We start from the raw sequence: 19,052 nt of genomic DNA, 5'->3' as shown, positions 1-19,052 counted from the left end.
TGAAAATCAGATGGGCCAGACACGTCGTAATGCAATTTGGGGTTGACTGCTGGACCAGCACTGTTATCGACTGGACTCCACGGGACGTCAAAAGAACGCCTGACCGCCCACCTACGAGATGGTCGGACTTCTTTGTCAAGACCCTGAATGAACGATTTGATGCTCTTCGTGTTCCTGGAGTGAGCAGATGCCACTGGGCTACATGAGCACGTGACAGAGACAAATGAAGACGTTACTGGCGCTCACTCAAGCAAATTGAGGAGCAATGGGAGGACAAGTGATACAAGTGATTTTTAGAGAAATCCAAATTTCTTATCAAATAAAGGAATAGTTCAAATAATCAGTCCTAAAGGGTGAATATATTGGACATTTAATCAACAGACCCACAGTGAGCAGCTGAAACCCTAATACAGATAAGGGCTCAGTCTCTATTCCTAAGCCTATATAAGTTCATTAGATGAGGCAGAGTAGTATGATGAGTAAAGGAGCTTCCAGGTAGCATGCTAGATCTAAAGAATGAGAAGGAAAGAAATAAACTTTTCCTAGAGGAACTAATCTTTCTCTTGAAGAATAAATTAGAGGTTGCTAAGAAAACAAAGAAAGGATATTTATTAGCAAAAAAAAAGCATGGGGAAGGAAGCTAGAGGTTATTATATGATACAGGTTATTATATTTATAAAACTATAAGCACATTTTTACTATGGAAGAAATAGATGTATTAAACCCAGTTTGGAAAATGTGGCCAAAGAGCGAATGTTGAAAAATAATGGTGAGAGAGATAGGGTGGAGGAGATGGAGAGAACACATTTACATAACTTTTATTAAAGTATGCTGTTATAATTATTCAATGGTATGCATATATATTGGAAGATTATTCTTAACGTTTTAAAAATAAGATGTACATAATAAAGCAAAGAGAAAAAGTTAGGAAAATAGAATCTTTTGTTCATCCATCAGTTTTTATGCTAGGGAAACAGTAAGCAAAGTATGAGATAAAATCATTGTAAGACATGACGTAGTTAATTCAAAGGTAAGGAATATTAAGATAGGACAAGAGAACTAGGGACCGGAGCAATAGCACAGCGGGTAGAGCGTTTGCCTTCCATGTGGCCAACACGAGTTCGAGTCCCAGCATTCCATATGGTACCCCGAGCACTGCCAGGATTAATTCCCAAGTGCAGAGCCAGGAGTAACCTGAGCACCAGTGGGTGTGACCCAAAAACAAAAACCAAAAAAAAAAAAAAGAGAGAGAGAGAGAGAGAACTACTACTATGTTAGAGCAGCTTTAACATGGCAGAAAACTCCAAATAACAGTGAGTTAATAGATTAAAGCTATTTCCTTTACACATAAACAACACCCAGAGGTAAGAAATTAAGAATTGATAGGTCTACTTCTGCAGACTTTTCTTCTTACACCCATTGTTCAAAACTTAATCATAGAATTCATCTGGATGCAAAAGGAAGTTGCAAAGATATGATCATAATTAGGACCAGCGAGGTAGCAGTTCCAAATCAAGAATTCTACGACTAGAAAGAAGAAAATAGAGTTTGAAAAACCACTGCCAGTCTCTGGCCTCATGAGGTCAGATCGTGACCAGAGATCCAGGACTTTCTCAGTTAGCAAGTGTGACCTGAACTCGTTCCTGTTGTGAGACGGATGCACAGCATGTGCTGAAAAGGGCTGCCTTAGTCCTTAAAACGTATTGCAGGTGGAACCTTTTCACACAGTGAAGATTGCTCTTGTGGTGATTCTTTTTTCTTGCGTCTGTGCTTTATATAAGAAACTCACTGTAAAACAAAGAGAAAAATGTCAGGAAAATATAATGTTTTGTTTTATTCCAGACAAATGTTTGAAAAAGTCTTATACATTTGCTCATTGTATATCATTGTGTTAAAAGTTGAGTCGATCAATACTTTATAAACATATACAAACACAGCTTTATGCTATCATTTTCTTTTATCGCTGTATGTCATTTTACCAAAAAATCTATCTCTTCTTTTTCACTTTTTTGACAAGCCTATTTCACTATCCTGTATTTTCTCTTTGCCAGCCCTTCTTTTATAGGAATACAGTTTGCTAAATTATGGTTAAATCTATTCTTAAATACAAACTTTCTGGGATTGTCTCCAAACTCAGAGTTTGTGATTACAGTTAAGCAATGATATTGGCTCTTGCCTTCTTGTCTTCCCTGAAAATACTTCATCTACTTAGATCACTGCCATTTAATGTTGTGAAAATGTGATTTGAAAAGCAAGTTTAAGTTGGGTTTTCTAATTAGACCACACTCATTTATATTTTCCCAACCCTGTACCCAGGTTACCCTGGAGTTATATGTATCCAATTAAAGAACATCCAATTTGAGATCTATATGCCTTTGAGTATGAATGGGTAACTCTCAATGATTGAGTTTGATCCAACTGCTCACTCAGCTGAGGTAAATTAAGTCTTCTAGGGCACCAGGGTACCATTTAGTAAATTACCTCATCCAGCACACTCCATTTGCCTCACATGGGTGAACAGCTTTCTTCCAGGGAGTAGTTTCATCACCCCAGTTCTCTGCTGGTCCAACCTTATTGATGCTAAAGGGTGATTGATATGACACTCTGTGTACCCACAGCCTTTAACAGTATCACAATGGCCATCTTCATTTAACTACATATGCCATTATTTAGGGTAAATTTCTCTATTTTTGGACTATTTTATGAATGAAAAATGTGTCACTGATCCCTAATCTCTGCAATAGTAAAATGTAGTGATAAATTCACCACCATAAAGTAAAAACATTTTAGCACCTTGGAAGTATCTATAAACAGATACACTTTTTTTAACACAACAAATCGTACACAGAATGGGTCTATTGAAATCACAGTAAAATTTAATATGATACCCCAGAAGCTGTTTTTACTTTTCATTTGAACACATAAATGTTCTTTTAGTTTGAACTCAGTTCTGTTTTTCCTTTTAAAGATTAGCTCCAGATATTTATTGTTTCCTTTCTTAAAAAAACTAACATCCAGAGCATAAAATACTTTTTTTCTGCTGCCATGATTCACTAAATAATGTTTTGAAAATGACTGGGGTCCTGAAGAGTCCAGGCAGAAATAAAATGCACTCAAACTGCTCCCTAATGTTTTTCCCCTACATAGATCATGTCAGAAACTGCCATTTCTTTCATGCTGTCACTATATCCAAGAAGTTATAATCACTCACCACCTCTAGCAGAACATTTTAGTAAACTATCCAAATTTATACCCCAGTCAATATTTAAAATTCAATTTTAAAAAACATGTATGTAAATTGAACCATCAACATAATGATACAAGAGTCTAAAATTGTCTTAGTTCTAGCTCTAAAGAATAATGTATTAGTAGGAGCAGAACAGTACCTTTAATTCTCTCTCCCTGTGAGAAATACTATTGGTTCTCCAAAAGAGGTTGTACTTGGATTCTCATTTATAACTCAATCTAATGGACTGTCTAAAGATAGAGCCTAATGGTAAACAGTGATGAAAACTGTGGTGCAGTGAGGGAATGCAATGATTCCCAATGCAGGTACTGTTTCAGGTAATTTTGACAGGTCTTGTTCATATTTTTTAAGAATAACAAGATTGTGGTTATTTGAGTCTATTTTTGTTTTCCTCCTTATTATTGAGAATAGGAGTTACATAAAATCAGACCCAAAAGTTAAATTAATATAGGCCTCAAAGGTATCAGACTTAGGAAAAGCAATAAAAATTAAAAGATTAAACTGAATAATGACAAATTCTTTTCAGGCTCATTTGACATTTATTTTTTTAATGGAAAGCAGTCCTCAACATACTGTTGCTTATTCAAGCATAGTTGAATATGTTACTTCCTGTCTAGCAGAAATAGGTGCATAGAGACCAACGCTGGTTCAGTCTCATCCTTCAGACTGTTTTCTCTAACTTGGTGCCTCAATCTTGGATTTTAACTTAAGATTACTTTTCCTCAAAATCACCTTTCTCTTGGTCCCTTAATTACTTAAACAAAAAGTCACATGTGCAGAACTAAAAGAAATGAATGAAATGATGTTTGTGGGGGCCTCATGCCCTGCCCTAATCCTGGTGTTTTGACTAGTGAAATTAATTTCATAAATTTTCTATTCACTTCACCTTTAGAAGTTGCTACCAGGGTCTGAAGTGATAGTACGCCGGGTAGGGCATTTGCCTTGCACGCAGCTGACCCAGGTTCAATTCCCAGGATCCCATATGGTTCCCTGAGCATGGCCAGAAGTAAGTCCTGAGTGCATGAGCCAGGAATAACCACTGTGCATCACCGGGTGTGACCTAAAAAAAAAGAAAAATTATATTAAAAAAAAAGTTGCTACCAAAACCATCAGTAGTGTGGTCACGAATAAAGAAGGCAATAATACTTTAATAGTTTCTGTTATTATCTTTCTGATTGACTCCCATCAATTGTAATTAATGAACACAAGTTCTGCTAAAAGCATAAATGAAAAATATAAGCAAAGATATTAACAGAAAGACTCATATATTACAAGGAAAATGTAATGATTTTTATAAATAAAATACGTAAAGGAATAAATCAATGAGGATTTGGAGGTATTGGAGTGACAACTTTGTCAATTAATTGTTTTATGCACTACCTTGTATAGATATTGTCTTAAAAGGCTTTTTTCTACAGGGCCCCAAAATTAGAACTAGTTCTCAGGGGTTGGAGTGACTCTCAGAGAGCTGTGGCACAGCAAAAGTTTGAGTATGAATATGACTACCTCCCCTTTGTGTTTCCATGGCAGCTATTCTGCCTTCCAAAGGGAGAAAGAGTAGACCGAGATTATTTCATCATCAGGGGAGTGGAGAATCACTTGAGCAGGGAATTTAGACTAGGTCAGACCAAGATAAGTTACTCTCACATTGTGCTGAAAGCTATTAGCCACACCCTCAAATAATTGCATATTATATTGTGCTTGGAACAAAAAGTTAGGTATTTACAAAACTTTCTGATGCCTTGAGTGTTTACTGAATGGTAGGCTGATCTTCTACTTATTTTATAGGGTTCTTTTCAGCAGTACCGGGGTCCGTGGAGTTAGTTCCAGACATAGACATCCAGGCAGTACAGACCTGACGATTCAAAAACTTGACCCAGTGATACAGTACTGCTCAGAAAGAGAGATGCTGGGGTTCAGCAGGGCTATTGTTAAACCAGGGACTATGGGTTCCCAAGTGACCAGACAGAGAGACATAAACCAATAACGCAAAAGCAGAAGCAGTTTTATTCCAGTCAACTGTGGTCAACTATCTCACCCACAGAGTGGTCTCTTGATAGTGACCCCAACCTTCAAGCGCAAGCAGTTTATATAGGATTTGATTACATAAGCAGTGCATGACTTATTGTTTCAGGAAAAAAATCTTACTTAGTTACCAAACAAAGGTGTTTTGGCAAGTGTCTAGGGTAATATGGTCAGGCAATAGTTAAACAATAATTTCCAGTAACAGTTTATGGTTACATAAACTACTCATTCTTTTAGGGTTAATAAAAGACAATTTCTGGGGCATTGTGATTAATGGATTGAGCCCTCTTGCTGAGCCCAGGAACTTTCCCAGGTGTGTTCAGGTTGGCTAGTTACACGTTGTTTCATTGCTGGGAAATGGAGACTGTTTCAGTCCCAGGAACTGAACCTAAGACCTACCTGGTTTTCTTGATTTCTGCTGCCTGTCATGGGGTCAGTTTCACCCTTACACTCTACCCAGAGGTACTAATGGAGCCATGTGACGATAGAGTTCAAACTCATGCATGCAGAACAAATACTTCACATTTGGGGGAGAGGTTGTTTTGTTGGTTGTTTGGTTGGTTTGTTTTTGGTTTTTAGGGCTACAGGCAATGGTACCAATGGCTTACTCTAGTCTCTGTACTCAGGAATCACTCCTGACACTACTCAGGGGACCATTTGTAGTGCCTACTATTGACCTCAGTATGGCCACATGAAAGACAAGTACCTTACCCCACTAATGTACTTCACCCTTCTGTCCTGATTTGGAACATATCAACTAAGGACTGGCGTGATTTAATCTGCAAGAACCTAGTGGGGTATCCACGTAAGAGTTTATACCACACATGGTTGTAGATAGATAGGAACAAGAGAGAAAATTCTAACTCTTCTCAAGTACAAATATGTCTGGATTAAAAAGGGGATATTTTTTGCTACCCTAACTTGCCTCCACCACATTCTGTTGCCCCACATTGAAAAGGAATGTAGTATCAGAATTGACAAAAAAATTAGTTTTGACTAGTTTTGTTCATCATTTGGCTGTTTCTAATTATTTTCAAGACAAATTGAATTCCTGAACTATTTTCAACACCATATCTTCAAAATGGCAATTATTATGACATGTTTTTCTGCCATATAATCTGCAAGATGGGAGATAACCTTCAAAATGTAATAAAACATCAAAGGATTTTAATGATCTCTAACTTAAAATAAGGGATGTTTGGTGGATATGCACACATTTGCTTATACAGAATACTGCCAAATGATATAATACTTAATGTCTAGAAATAAAATTTAGTCAGAACATTCACATTTGGTGAAAGAGCAACTTGATACATACTTGATCAGAGGATATATGCTCACAACCAATTGCGAGTCTGGTTTGTGGGGGCAGCCTTGGAAAAAATTTCAAAGAAGTGGATTTCAACCTGCCTAATAACCTTTTTATCAATGCATTAATGGTAAAAACCTCTCCTTAATATTGTGGCAGTTCTACTCAGAGTTCATAAAGATATAGCACATTTTGGTTTTGAAACTAAAGAGATCACTTTTCTATACACATTGGTAAGTGCTATTTAACAGCTCTGTAGAGAACTTAAGGAATTAAGTGTATTTGTCTATGAACATATAATTGAACCATAACATAGGAAAGAAATCCACTGATCAAGGACTCTTTGGTGCCTCAGTGTGTCAGACAAGCTTTTCAAGTTCGGTTCATCCCTTTACCACTTCTTAGATAAAGGAAATTTAGAATTTGTTTAGAATACTATTGTGTGCAATAACATATTCCTAAATGTTGGTCCTAAATAAGCATTTAAAGAAGAAACTCAATAAGTCTATCAAATTTTAATAATTATATTCCTCTTCAGGATACTTATATTATTAGCATATTTGTGGTTTTAAAAGTCCTGGCACCAAAGAAACAAAAAAACTTAGTCCTATTTCTCAAAGTCAGGCTTTCTTTGAACTATTCATAGAGAGATCATTAAAACCAGCTTGGTAAATATTACACTGAGCTCCTACCATGCTCAAGCTCTGGGGTGGGCAATCGAGAGAAAAAGGCATGCAGGCATTTCTGCCCTGGTGGAAACCAATACATCTAAGTGGGAAGTCTCTAGCATGCAGCTACAGACTGAAGTCAGCTAAGAGGAATGTTGTGTTTTATTTCTGTAGTGTTCTTTAAAACATCTGAATTTGTTGTCCTTAGCCAGAACTTTCACCCTTTGGTTCAACTCAAAGTCTTTGTCACCAGTATACTTTTTATTATACTCGACAGATCCCTAAAGGCATTTGAGTTTGGTATCACAAAACTTAAGCAAATAAATAACACATCTATGATCTCATTCTACCTGTGCTATAGTAGCTAAGACTCTACAGAGCCACAGAGGAAGAAATAGCACATTCTCCCTTTATATGCCAAGCATTTTTTGACAGAACCCAGAAGGCAAGAAAGGCCATATTAAAGGAGAAAGTTTTATGGAAGGAAGAGACATGAAATAGCAGGTGAAATAAAGGGAGTTTAAAGAGATGGAGGAGAAATATTTATCCGTCATTTATTGAACACTTAATTGTTAGCGTCAGTAGACACTTCCCATATGATACACAATAAACTGATGTAGTAGTTTATTATTAACTCCATTTTTCTAATGAATAGAATTGAGTATGAGATGAAGTAAATATCTTATTAAAGGTTTATTAGCTGAGATTGATAAAGTCAGAATTCAAATTTCTGCCTGACCTCAACCTTAGGCATTTTCAGTATTAAAACTGATGGAGATATGGAAATGTATATCTTTTATGAACTTTTTTGGGTAATCACTAGTCTAAGTCCCACAGAATATAATGCAATAAAAATTACTACAGCCAAATTTGGAGAAAATATAAACTATTTTAAAATATAATAAATGGGGGATGAAACAATAGTACAGCCGGTAGGTTGTTTGCCTTGCATGTGGCCAGCCCAGATTCGATCTCTGGCATCTCATATGGTCCCCTAAGGACTGCCAGGAGTGAGTTATGAATTCAGAACCAGGAATAACCCATGAGTACAACCAGCTGTGGACCCAAACCAGAAAATTAAAATATAACAAATGGAATAAAATTATCTAAACAGGTTAAAAAATTAAAGAAAAATTATAAAACTTCCAGTCCAAATTCTTCAGTGTGTAGTTTCTCAAGTATTTAAAACATTTATTTTTAAAAATCAAAGAACTTATATTTAACATTAAAAATATTGAGCTCATGCCCAGTCGTACTCAAGGGCTACTCCTGATTCCATGTTATGGTCTACTTCTGGTTCCTCACAGGGGACCCTGTTGTGCTAGGAATTAACTGGGCTTCCCATGTGGGAAGCATGTGCTCCAGTGTGTACAGCTGTCTCTATAGCCCAATTTTAATAAATTTAAATTCATCTTAAAATATTTAGTCCCAAGTAACTTCAAAATATTATAAATGTTTTACTATACAATAGTTTTACTACAATACCATAGTTTTAAGAAATAATTTATAGGACCAAAATTTTTTTATACACCTTACAAGTTCCACAAATTTAAAAATAACTTGGGAAAAGCTCTTTAAAAGCATTGATAAGAAATAACTCATAAAACTCAGCCAGAAAGCTGCCCTTTTTACTTCAATACTTTTATTGTGACCTATTGAGTGACAAAAGGATGAAAAATCTATAAAATTCATATTGCAGTGACCTGAAGGATAAAAAAATAGTTAAAAACAAAACAGTAATGGTTGCATGATCTTTAATTGTTATTTGGTGCTACATAATCTGCATGAAGATTAGCTGCTCAGGTAACTGAAGAAGAAAAGACTAATTTAATTATAGGCATATTTCCATTTTTAAGAATTGGGAAATGAACAAAGCATTATAATTGAATCTTGGGTTTAGCTCAATTATAATTATTTTTGGAAAATAGCAGTTTTACATCAAAACTAATTTAAATTCCTGATTTTAGATTAGAAATTTTGGTCATAGTACTAGTGACAAATAGGTGAATGTTTACTGAATCAATGAATAAGTTCAGAAATAAATAAAGGGGTAAATAAATGAGTTCCCATGAATAAAATAAACCTATATTTCTATACTAAATTTAAGTGATGTCTAGCTCTCTTCTACTCATTGAATTTGCCGTTGCTCTAGTAAGTCACTGCATAGGAGAGTACTATTATAGAACCTAGCAAGATATTTACTTAAGGAGTAATTTGTCACCTTTTGCTTGATCGCATTCAACATGCATTTATTGAAATCCTACCCTGTGCATCTTCTGATTGTAACAGAGTTGACAATGAATGTTGGGCTTCCAACTGGCCCACCCATGCACTGCTATTGAAAACAGGAATCTTTTCTCTAACCAAAAAGGTAAAGCAGCTAAATTTTCCCTGAGTTACACACATCATCTAATGAGTCACCAAAGAAAACTCACCATTGAGTGAAAGATGAATTCCTCCAATGCCTCATATAGAAATGACTCTCCTTACTGTTGCCATTCTTATTGGTGATGATGTAACTGAGACTTAATACCCCACCACAAGAAACAGGGAAGCATATACTAAAATATATTGCCTTAGACTTTTCTTCTTTACTTCTCTTAGTAGAGGAATATATGTTGCTATAAATTACTGTAACAGAAAGTCACATAAGATGAAAACATGAGATAGACAGGACAACAGAGGAAGGATCAGTGAGAGAGTTAAGAGAGAAAGAGAGAAAAGAAAAATATAAAATAGTCAGAATCTCTGAAGATTCAGAAGTGAGAAGCTCTTAGGGAAAATAGCCTTTGGCATAGTATTTGTTGTTAATGGCTTGTTTACCAAAGAGTACTGAAATTATTCAAATGTTGCTAAAAGACACCATCATTAATCTCAAAATTGCTGTATGGGCTGACAACTGTATGTCAGTTATAGAATGCCAGATACCTAATGATGAAGAAAAAAAATCACTGAATACATATGTACTCAAGTCTAGATCTTTTGAGGATTGTGGGGGAGTCATACCCAGCAATGCTCAGGGCTTACTTGTGACACAGCGCTCAGAAATCACTCCTGGAAGGCCTTAGGGACCATATGAGACTCCAGAGATGGAACCAAGATCAGTGTATGCAGGGCAAGTGCCATATTTGCTGTACTATTACTTTGCCTCCCTCGATCCCCCAAATTGTAGCTATTCCCCTACCAGTGAATATATTTTGAGTGAACTCTCTACTACATGAATAATTTGTCATATAAATGTATCATTTTACTGTACATAATATATTTTTATATTATAAAACAACAAAATAAAAAATAAAGAGTACAAAATTAAAATCTAGGGCATTTACCTTGCACACAGTCGATCCTGGTTCGATTCTTCAGTCCCTCTTGGAGAGCCCAGCAAGCTACCTAGAGTTTTCAGCCTGCACAGCAGAGCCTGGCAAGCTCCCCGTGATGTATTCGATATGCCAAAAGCAGTAACAAGTCTCACAATGGAAATGTTACTGGTGCCTGCTCTAGCAAATTGATGAACAACGGGAGGACAGTGCTACAGGACAGATAATGTTAGATTACGTTCATCTTATATATTGATAAAAAGCATTTATCAATTAAGACTTTGTAAGTTTGTTTATTAAACAGTATAATAATCATAATATACACAAGCATAATACATAAAGTGTTGTATGTTGAGAGCTAGGTCTGTTATGATTCAAGTGTAAATCTCTGTGTTGTTTTTTTTTTTCAGTGCTCTATAGGCAATGCTGGTAAGCATTACCTTGTTTTTATTTTTTTTTTAATTTTTATTAGTGAAACACCATGAGGTACAGTTGTAGACTTACAAATTTTTGTGCTTGGGTTTCAGTTATACATTGATCAAGTACCCATCCCTCCACCAGTGCCCATTTTCCACCACCACGAGTCCCAGCAATACCACTCCTGGGAATATATCCCAGAGAGGTAAAAAAGTATAGTCGAAGTGGCGTCTGCACTTGTTTGTTCAATGCAGCACTCTTTACAATAGCAAGAATCTGGAAAAAACCTGAGTGCCCGAGAACAGATGACTGGTTAAAGAAACTTTGGTACATTTACACAATGGAGTACTATGTAAATCTGTTTTTTAAAGTTGTGCTAGAGACAGAGAGATAGGACAGAGGGTAATGCTCTAGCTTTGCATGCAGTCAACCTGGCTTTGCATATATGGTCCCCTGAGGATAACGAAGAGTGATCCCTGAGCACAGAGCCAGGAGTAATTCTTGAGCACTGACAGGTGTGACCCCAAAATAAACAAACAAAAATTCTCCCAAAGACTCTGAAATCTTTTTAAATCAGATTAGTATATTCCTGGGTTTTCTAGTGTAATTCCAGCTTCTTAAAAGTTTTGGTCATGATCCAATAATGCAGTAATTTTTAAAAAGCATTTTTAAAACTTATTTATTTTATAATTTCACTGTCACTGTCCTCCCATTGTTCATCGATTTGCTCGAGAAGGCCCAGTAACATCTCCATTGGAGACTTTGTTGTTACTGTGTTTGGCATATCCAATACATCACGGGTAGCTTGCCAGGCTCTGCCGTGCGGGTGAGATACTCTTGGTAGCTTACTGGGCTCTCCGAGAGGGGCGGAGGAATCGAACTCTGGAAGGCCATGTTGGCTCCTTGCAAGGCAAATGCCCTACCATAGTGCTATCACTCCAGCCCATTTTATAATTTATTATCAATAAATGGTTGACTGCTTTGCCTGTTTTATATAGCTATGTAACCAAGGATGTGCAAAAATATTTCCGGTGAAAAGAGGTCAAAGTGGAAAAAGGTTAAGGAGTTCTGTTATAACTAACACTCATTTTAGGAGCTGAAAAATAAAGATTTTCCTTACTGTATGAATTCCCTGTAACCTTTATTTTATACCATATAAAATACCTTTATTATGTATTTTCTAATATATATCTTAGATTTTAAAGAAAAAATTAAATTAGAACCATACTTCACACCATTTACAAAAGTAAATTCAAAGGAGATTAAAGATCTCAAGATTAGGCAATAATCCATAGAATACACGGAAGAAAACATTGCAAAGCTCTCCAAGAAATTGTCCACAGAGTAATCTTTGATGAAATGACAATAGTAGCAGACAAAACTAATACACAAATGTGTCTTCATCAAATTATAAAGCTTCTGCATGGCAAAAGAACTTCAAGCTATAATTTTATAAAAGATAACCTACTGAATGGGAGAAAATATTTGTACACAGCACTTTAGATAAAGCATTAATATTTAAGATCTATAAGTCTTGGGGGACAGTTTTTCACAATGTGCCTGGGCAGATGGGGGGGGTGAAGGATGACAGGTGAACGGAGAGACACTTTCCTTCTGGGAGCAGTCAATGGTTGTTTACTTTATTGCCAAATACATACACATATTTTATAGAGGGTCTCAGCTTACAAGGTCAGTCACATAAAGTTCAGCATTATTGGCCTATCACCTTTTCTTTTCTGCTTTGCCCTAGTCCAATCTAAATCAAGTCTAGATGCTACAGTTAGAATGACCTGCTAAATGGACATGACAATTTCTGTGTCTTTGGCAGTGACTAGGAGGTTGAGTGAGGCTCAAGGCCAAACAGCCTGTGCTGACACCCTGTTCTTGTCAACTCTGCCCAGACACCTCTCTCTTGAGAGGCTTTGTTTCTGCGCCAATTTGCAAGATCGAGTCTTATCTGCTCCAGTGCCCATCTCCATGCCCCACATATAAAGCTCTCACAAAACTCAACAACAAAATATCCAATAACCCCGTTCACAAATGGAATGAAGAGATGAACAGATATTTTCCCAAAGAAGACAGAGATAGTCAACGCATATGAAAAAGTCTCACCACTCATCATGAAATGAAATGCAAATCAAAACGGCATTGAGATATAATTTCATGCTAGTGTAAATGGCACATAATACAGTCTGGGAACAGCCAGTATTGGCAGAGTTGTGGTGAGAAAAGAAACATCATCTACTATTGATACCAGTTCTTGGCATCCACCCCCAAACACACAAAATAGCATCAATTTCAAAAGATGTTTGCACACCTTTCTTCACAATAACCAAGGTTTGGAAACAATCCTAATGCAGATGAATGAATCAAGATTATATATATATATATATATATATATATATATATATATATTATGTATATATCCAATGGAGTACTATGAAGTCATAAGAAAGAAAATCACACAATTTGCAACAATATGAATGGAACTAGAGGATATCATGCTGAGTGAAATCAGTGAAAAAAAAAGGGATAGATACAGAATGTACAGAATGATCTATCTCATCACTTAATCACTTAATCCCCGTTATTCATCGATTTATTCGAGCGGGTGCCAGTAACGTCTCCATTCATCCCGGTTGCGTGCTAGCATAGCCCAATGGTATCTGTTCGTTCTAGGAACATGCAGAGCCTCAAACCGATCATTTAGGGTCTTGACGAAGAAGTCTGACCATCTTATAGGTGGGCGTCCACGTGATCTTTTGATGTCCCGTGGAATCCAATCAGTAATGGCTCTAGTCCAGCGGTTGTCTGTAAACCTCATTACGTGTCCAGCCCATCTGATTTTTGATGTCTTGGCAAATGAGACAGCGTCCCTGATTCTTGAGCGTTGACAAAGATCAGAACTCCGGATTCTATCTCTCATTTGAGTGAATCGTGATATTCCAAGCATAGTTCTTTCGATTCCTCTTTGAGAGACCCGAATAGCGTTCTCATCCTGTTTTCGTAGGGTCCAGGTCTCTGAGGCATATGTTAATGCAGGAAGAATAGTGGAATCAAAGAGATGTGCTCGTAGCTGGAGGTTCTTTGTCCTTTGAGTTATTTCTTCAATGCTCTTGAAGGCATTCCAAGCCGCTCTCTTCCTCCTGCGCAACTCTGGTGCCAGGTCATTCATCGTGTTGATTTCTCGACCTAGGTATATATAACTGTTGCATTCAGAGATGGTGGTTCCGTTGAGAGCGAATGGAGCGTCAGGAACAAGGCTGTTTCTCATAAACATTGTCTTCGTAAGATTCAGCTGTAGTCCGACCTTTCCACATTCACGGTCAAAGTCGTTCAGCATTCGTGCCGCTTGGCTGATGTTTGGTGTTATTAGAACGATGTCATCAGCAAAGCGGAGGTGGTGTAGTTGCCGACCATCTATCTTCACTCCCATGTTTTCCCATTCTAGTCGTCGCATGATATTCTCGAGGGTGGCACTGAAGAGTTTTGGTGAAATGGTATCACTCTGCCGAACCCCTCTCTTGATATGGATGATTACTTCTTTGTAGAATGGTGAGATCTTGGTAGTGAATCCGCAATAGAGCTCACGAAGGATCCTGATGTATTGAGTTTGTACGCCCTGATTGGCTAGGGCTTCTATGACTGCTTCCGTCTCAACAGAATCAAAGGCCTTCTTTAAATCAATGAACGTTAGACATAGATCTATCTCATATGTGGGATTTAAAGATATACTTCAAGTTAGCAATGAAGAGTCAAAGGAAACACAATGGGAAAACTAATTCATACACTTGAATTGGTTGCAGGAGAGTTTGAAAGACAGGGGCATCCGGGTTCTTGGAAGAGGAAATGAGTACAGTGGTGAAGGGTATGCTGTTGGAATTATATACAAGGAAACCATAGTTAACAATTTCGTAAATCACAGAATCTCAATACTTTTTTTAATTTTGAAAACTAAAAAGAACTATAAACATGGAATTCTAGGATCTTTGCCTTAGGGAAGATGATAGGAAGACCCTGTGCCAATTGTTCATGCACTTGAAGTAAATCATTTTATTTTATGAGTAGTTTGGTAACTTTTTCCTGCTTTATCTATTAGACAGGTAATTTCTAAACTTCTCCAATCACACATTAGTCACAAATAAATTACACAAACATGAAAGTAAAACGTTTTAATATGTGAGAAATTTTTAACTGTCATTTTATCTATATACTGGTTTATGAAATATAGCTCATTTTTAATTTTTATGTTGATGTTATCAATTCTTTATTATAAAATATAGCTCTTTCAGTAATATGTAATCTTATTAAGATATAAGATATAATCTTATTAAGATATAAGAAACCCATTTTCTAAAAGAATTTTTGATATTTAAATTATTCATAAATTATAATATAATTCATAATTATAATTTTTGGAATATCTTAGACTGGGGCTGGAGAGATAGTTCAAGGCTTGAGGCATTTACCTGACACCTGTATGAGCTTGGTTTGATCCTTGGTGCCAGATATGATCTTTGAGAACCTCTTCGAGTGATGTTTGAGCACAATCAGTATATCCCCAAAACTATATATATGATACATATATATATACATATACACTAAACACCAGTAATATTGTTTCTCAGTCATAATTTGAAATACTCAATATGAAACATTGTGAGTCACTGGGTCAATTAAAAACAGATCTCTTTGACCTCTACAGCCAGTGACTTTAATAATTTACCTTCCTCCAGTAGCTAATAGTATTTCTCATATATTTGATATATGTACTTAAAGTTACATTATAAGGAAGATTACCACACTTAGCAAATAAAAATACCCAGTTACATGGAAACTCTGTAATGGAAGCAATACTATGCTGATGGCATATTCAGATTTCTCATTAGTCTGTCAACTCAAGGTCAGTAAAAAATTGGAAAAGTAAGTATTTGAGATTTATAAAAGTGTGTGTGGTGACATGTTATCTTTCAAACTTGTAGTGGCACATTATATTTCATATATATAATGACATAAAATCTAATTTATATTGAGACATAGTCTATTGAATATATTTTAAAGTGAAATAGTAATAAAAATTTACATTTCCCTTGATTTATGTATTAGATTAGTTATTCTGTATGTAATATGAAATTATTAACAAATTAATAGCTACTCTTTGTTATAGCTACTCAGACGGAGTAGCAACTTAGAAATAGGGTGGTACAGGCAAAAAATATTTAATATAAGTTCCAAAAGGTTCATGAACTTTAATTTTTTGTGGATTATGAGATAAGGAGATTATATGAAGAATAATTTCATTTTTCCTGATTGAATTATGAATCATAAAGCTGTAGTATTTCATGTACTCTCATTTACTTGATTAGCCAGAAGGAAAAAATAGCAAAGTGTCATTATCACAGCATAATATTTCCACTAAATATATATTTGACTATACCAGGTTTTCTATTTCTGATATTAAAAATTTACAGCTCCTTAAGAAAAAGATGCCAAGTAAATAGAAGACTTTTAAGCCCTGGTTAAAAAAAATATAGAAATATATGAATGATGCAGCAATTTGAAGATAAAGAAAGCTGCTATAAAATGACAGCAATAAAACAGTAGTCAACTGAATCATAAAAAAAAAACAAAGTTTTGCAAAAGAGGCAATGGGTGACAATTGAAACCCAAGCACAAAAAATTTTAAGTCTAAAACTGTACCTCATGATGTCTCACTAATAAAAAATTTTTTTAAAGAAAGTATTATTTGTATTCCATTTCCTTCAAGGAGTTAAAATAATGGGTATCTTTCCTAAGTTAATAGCTTTAAATAATGTTGAAAAATAGCAAAAACTAAAATAAAAATCTCTACATGTGAAGGTTATTAACGCCATTTAGTTATTTATCTACATATTTTTGTTTTACTCAAGTTTCTTTTAAGTAATTACGTTCCTACTCCCTACTTCCCTGTGCATGATTATGTTTTTACTTTATTTTTATTATCTGATATTCTTGAACCAGGCTTCCTATTCCTTGGCAGCAATTAATTTGTAATCAACCAAAATTGCATTATTTTTGTTCTTAAAAACACAAATCTGAACTTCTTGCAATATTTCCACTGTTGTGAAAAATCACTGTTTCTTTTTTAACTTTAAATAATATTGTTCTATAAATGTGTTATTGAATTATCTCCACCTGGTATTCAATGCAGTTCCTTCATTATTAGTTTTTTTTTCAGACTGTGATACAACATTGTGATGTGGAAAATGGCCTATGTGGGAAGCATTGCCTATGAGCAGATATTAGTTTTGTGCTCAGTGAAAAATATTCCCTACAGTAACAAAGGAGAAAACAGTTTCCCATTCTGACCTCCACTTGATACTTTTTCCACACCTTTTTTTTATGTTCAAATAGTTTTATTTTAGAAGTTAATTTATAAATAATTAATGATATCTTACTATTTATTAAATTTACATTAAATTAGGGCTTACTCTTTGTTCCCCTTCTGTATATTTCTATGCATTTTGACAAATGTATGAATTTATTTATTTATTTTTTTATTGATTCACCATGAACTGCAGCAACAAAGCTTTCATGTTGGAGTTTTGATCATACAGTAATCCAACAACCATCCCTTCACCAGTGCACATTATCCACCACCAAAATCCCAAGTAACCCCCCCACCCATTTTACACCGCCCCGCCCCCCCGACCGCCTGTGTGGGAGACAACTTGCACAATACTCTCTTTCTCTACTTTAGTTACCTTAGATATTTCGAGACCAGACCCACCACCACTCAATACTCCTGAAAAGGCAATGCTAGACAATGTGTTTTGTATTGTTTGTTATGGATGCAATATATTTGGCTTTAGGAGTTCTAAAATTTTGATAATTAGGGTCTGAAGATGTCGCTGCAGCAAGTTACTTGGAACCGATGTTCATTTGTGTGTCTCTGAATCCTGGCCGTGTGGGAATTTAAGTAGACGGTGGCCAGGTGCCACATTTCTTAATGTGCAAGAGACCACTTATCCAACTCTGCTAATTAATTTTACTCAAGTCTCATAAAGCCAAACAAAAAGCCAAGTTATTAGTAGTATATATGATTGTCTTTCTGTTATTTCTTTAATGGTGTGTAATGTATAGTTCTCAGCTGGAATAAATTGCATTGTAACTTTGTTCTTTCATAAAACATCTATAAAGATTTAAAAAGACTTTTCTTCAGCAACAACTTTTTCTATAGAAACAAAATATATAGAGTAGGATATACCAAGTCCCTTTAATCCTAGTGAAAGTTTGAAGAAATTTCAAGTTTTCATTTATTTCTGGGATGAAGACTGTCAAGGTGGATGAATGAAGGTTCTTCAGAACTGCACATGGGAGATGCAGTCCTAGGTCTCTACATTTGAAAACTTCTCAACCTTATGGAGGTTTTGCAGGGCTTGATGCGCTGAATTTCTTAGGATCACCAAAATGACTTGCTTTTAGAATATTGTAGTTTAAATTTAGGCATGCCCTGTACCTGTACTGCCAATGCATTGACATTGCACATACATTACATTTTCTTCTGAGTGATTTGAGTGTTTTCCAGGCCACTGAGATGCTGAATTGTAATGCTGCCACCAAGGTGCAGGATTTGTCATTCATATTCAGAGGCTAGCCATCTCCTCAACAGCTAGGGAATCATTAGTTACTACTTAATTTAAGCTACAGTGAAATATTTTGTCATGCACATCTGACATGTACATTCAAGGCCTCAGTGTGCTAGTCTAAAAAAAATCAAGATTTTTTTTTGCCTAGATTTTCTCTAATGTTCTTTCGACTCTGTTATTGTTTTATTCTCTGATCCATTAAGTAAATTTTTGCATAAATGTAATCTTATTTTTGTTCCACAGGATTCATTTTAAGAATAAAGAAGCATGTGGTTTGGTTTTACCATTGCAAACTTTGATGCTTTGTCCCAAACAGTGAAGTGCAATGACTTGCTACACTTGTATATGTTGATTTTCTTCACTATCACTATCACTATCACTATCACTATCACCCCATTGTTTGTCAATTTGCTTGAGTGGGTGCCATTAATGTCTCCATTC

General features: G+C 35.6%; 1 protein-coding gene across 1 annotated transcript in view; it reads left to right on the top strand.

Annotated features, from left to right (window-relative positions):
• EPHA6 (EPH receptor A6) overlaps positions 1-19,052 on the top strand; it is a 984,716-nt gene that overhangs the window by 756,949 nt on the left and 208,715 nt on the right.

Source organism: Sorex fumeus, unplaced genomic scaffold (assembly GCF_029834395.1).
Source record: "Sorex fumeus unplaced genomic scaffold, SorFum_2.1 ptg000129l, whole genome shotgun sequence".
Taxonomy (NCBI): Eukaryota; Metazoa; Chordata; class Mammalia; order Eulipotyphla; family Soricidae; genus Sorex; species Sorex fumeus.
The sequence above is the reverse complement of the archived record's forward strand: the minus strand, read 5'-3'. Positions and strand labels throughout refer to the sequence as shown.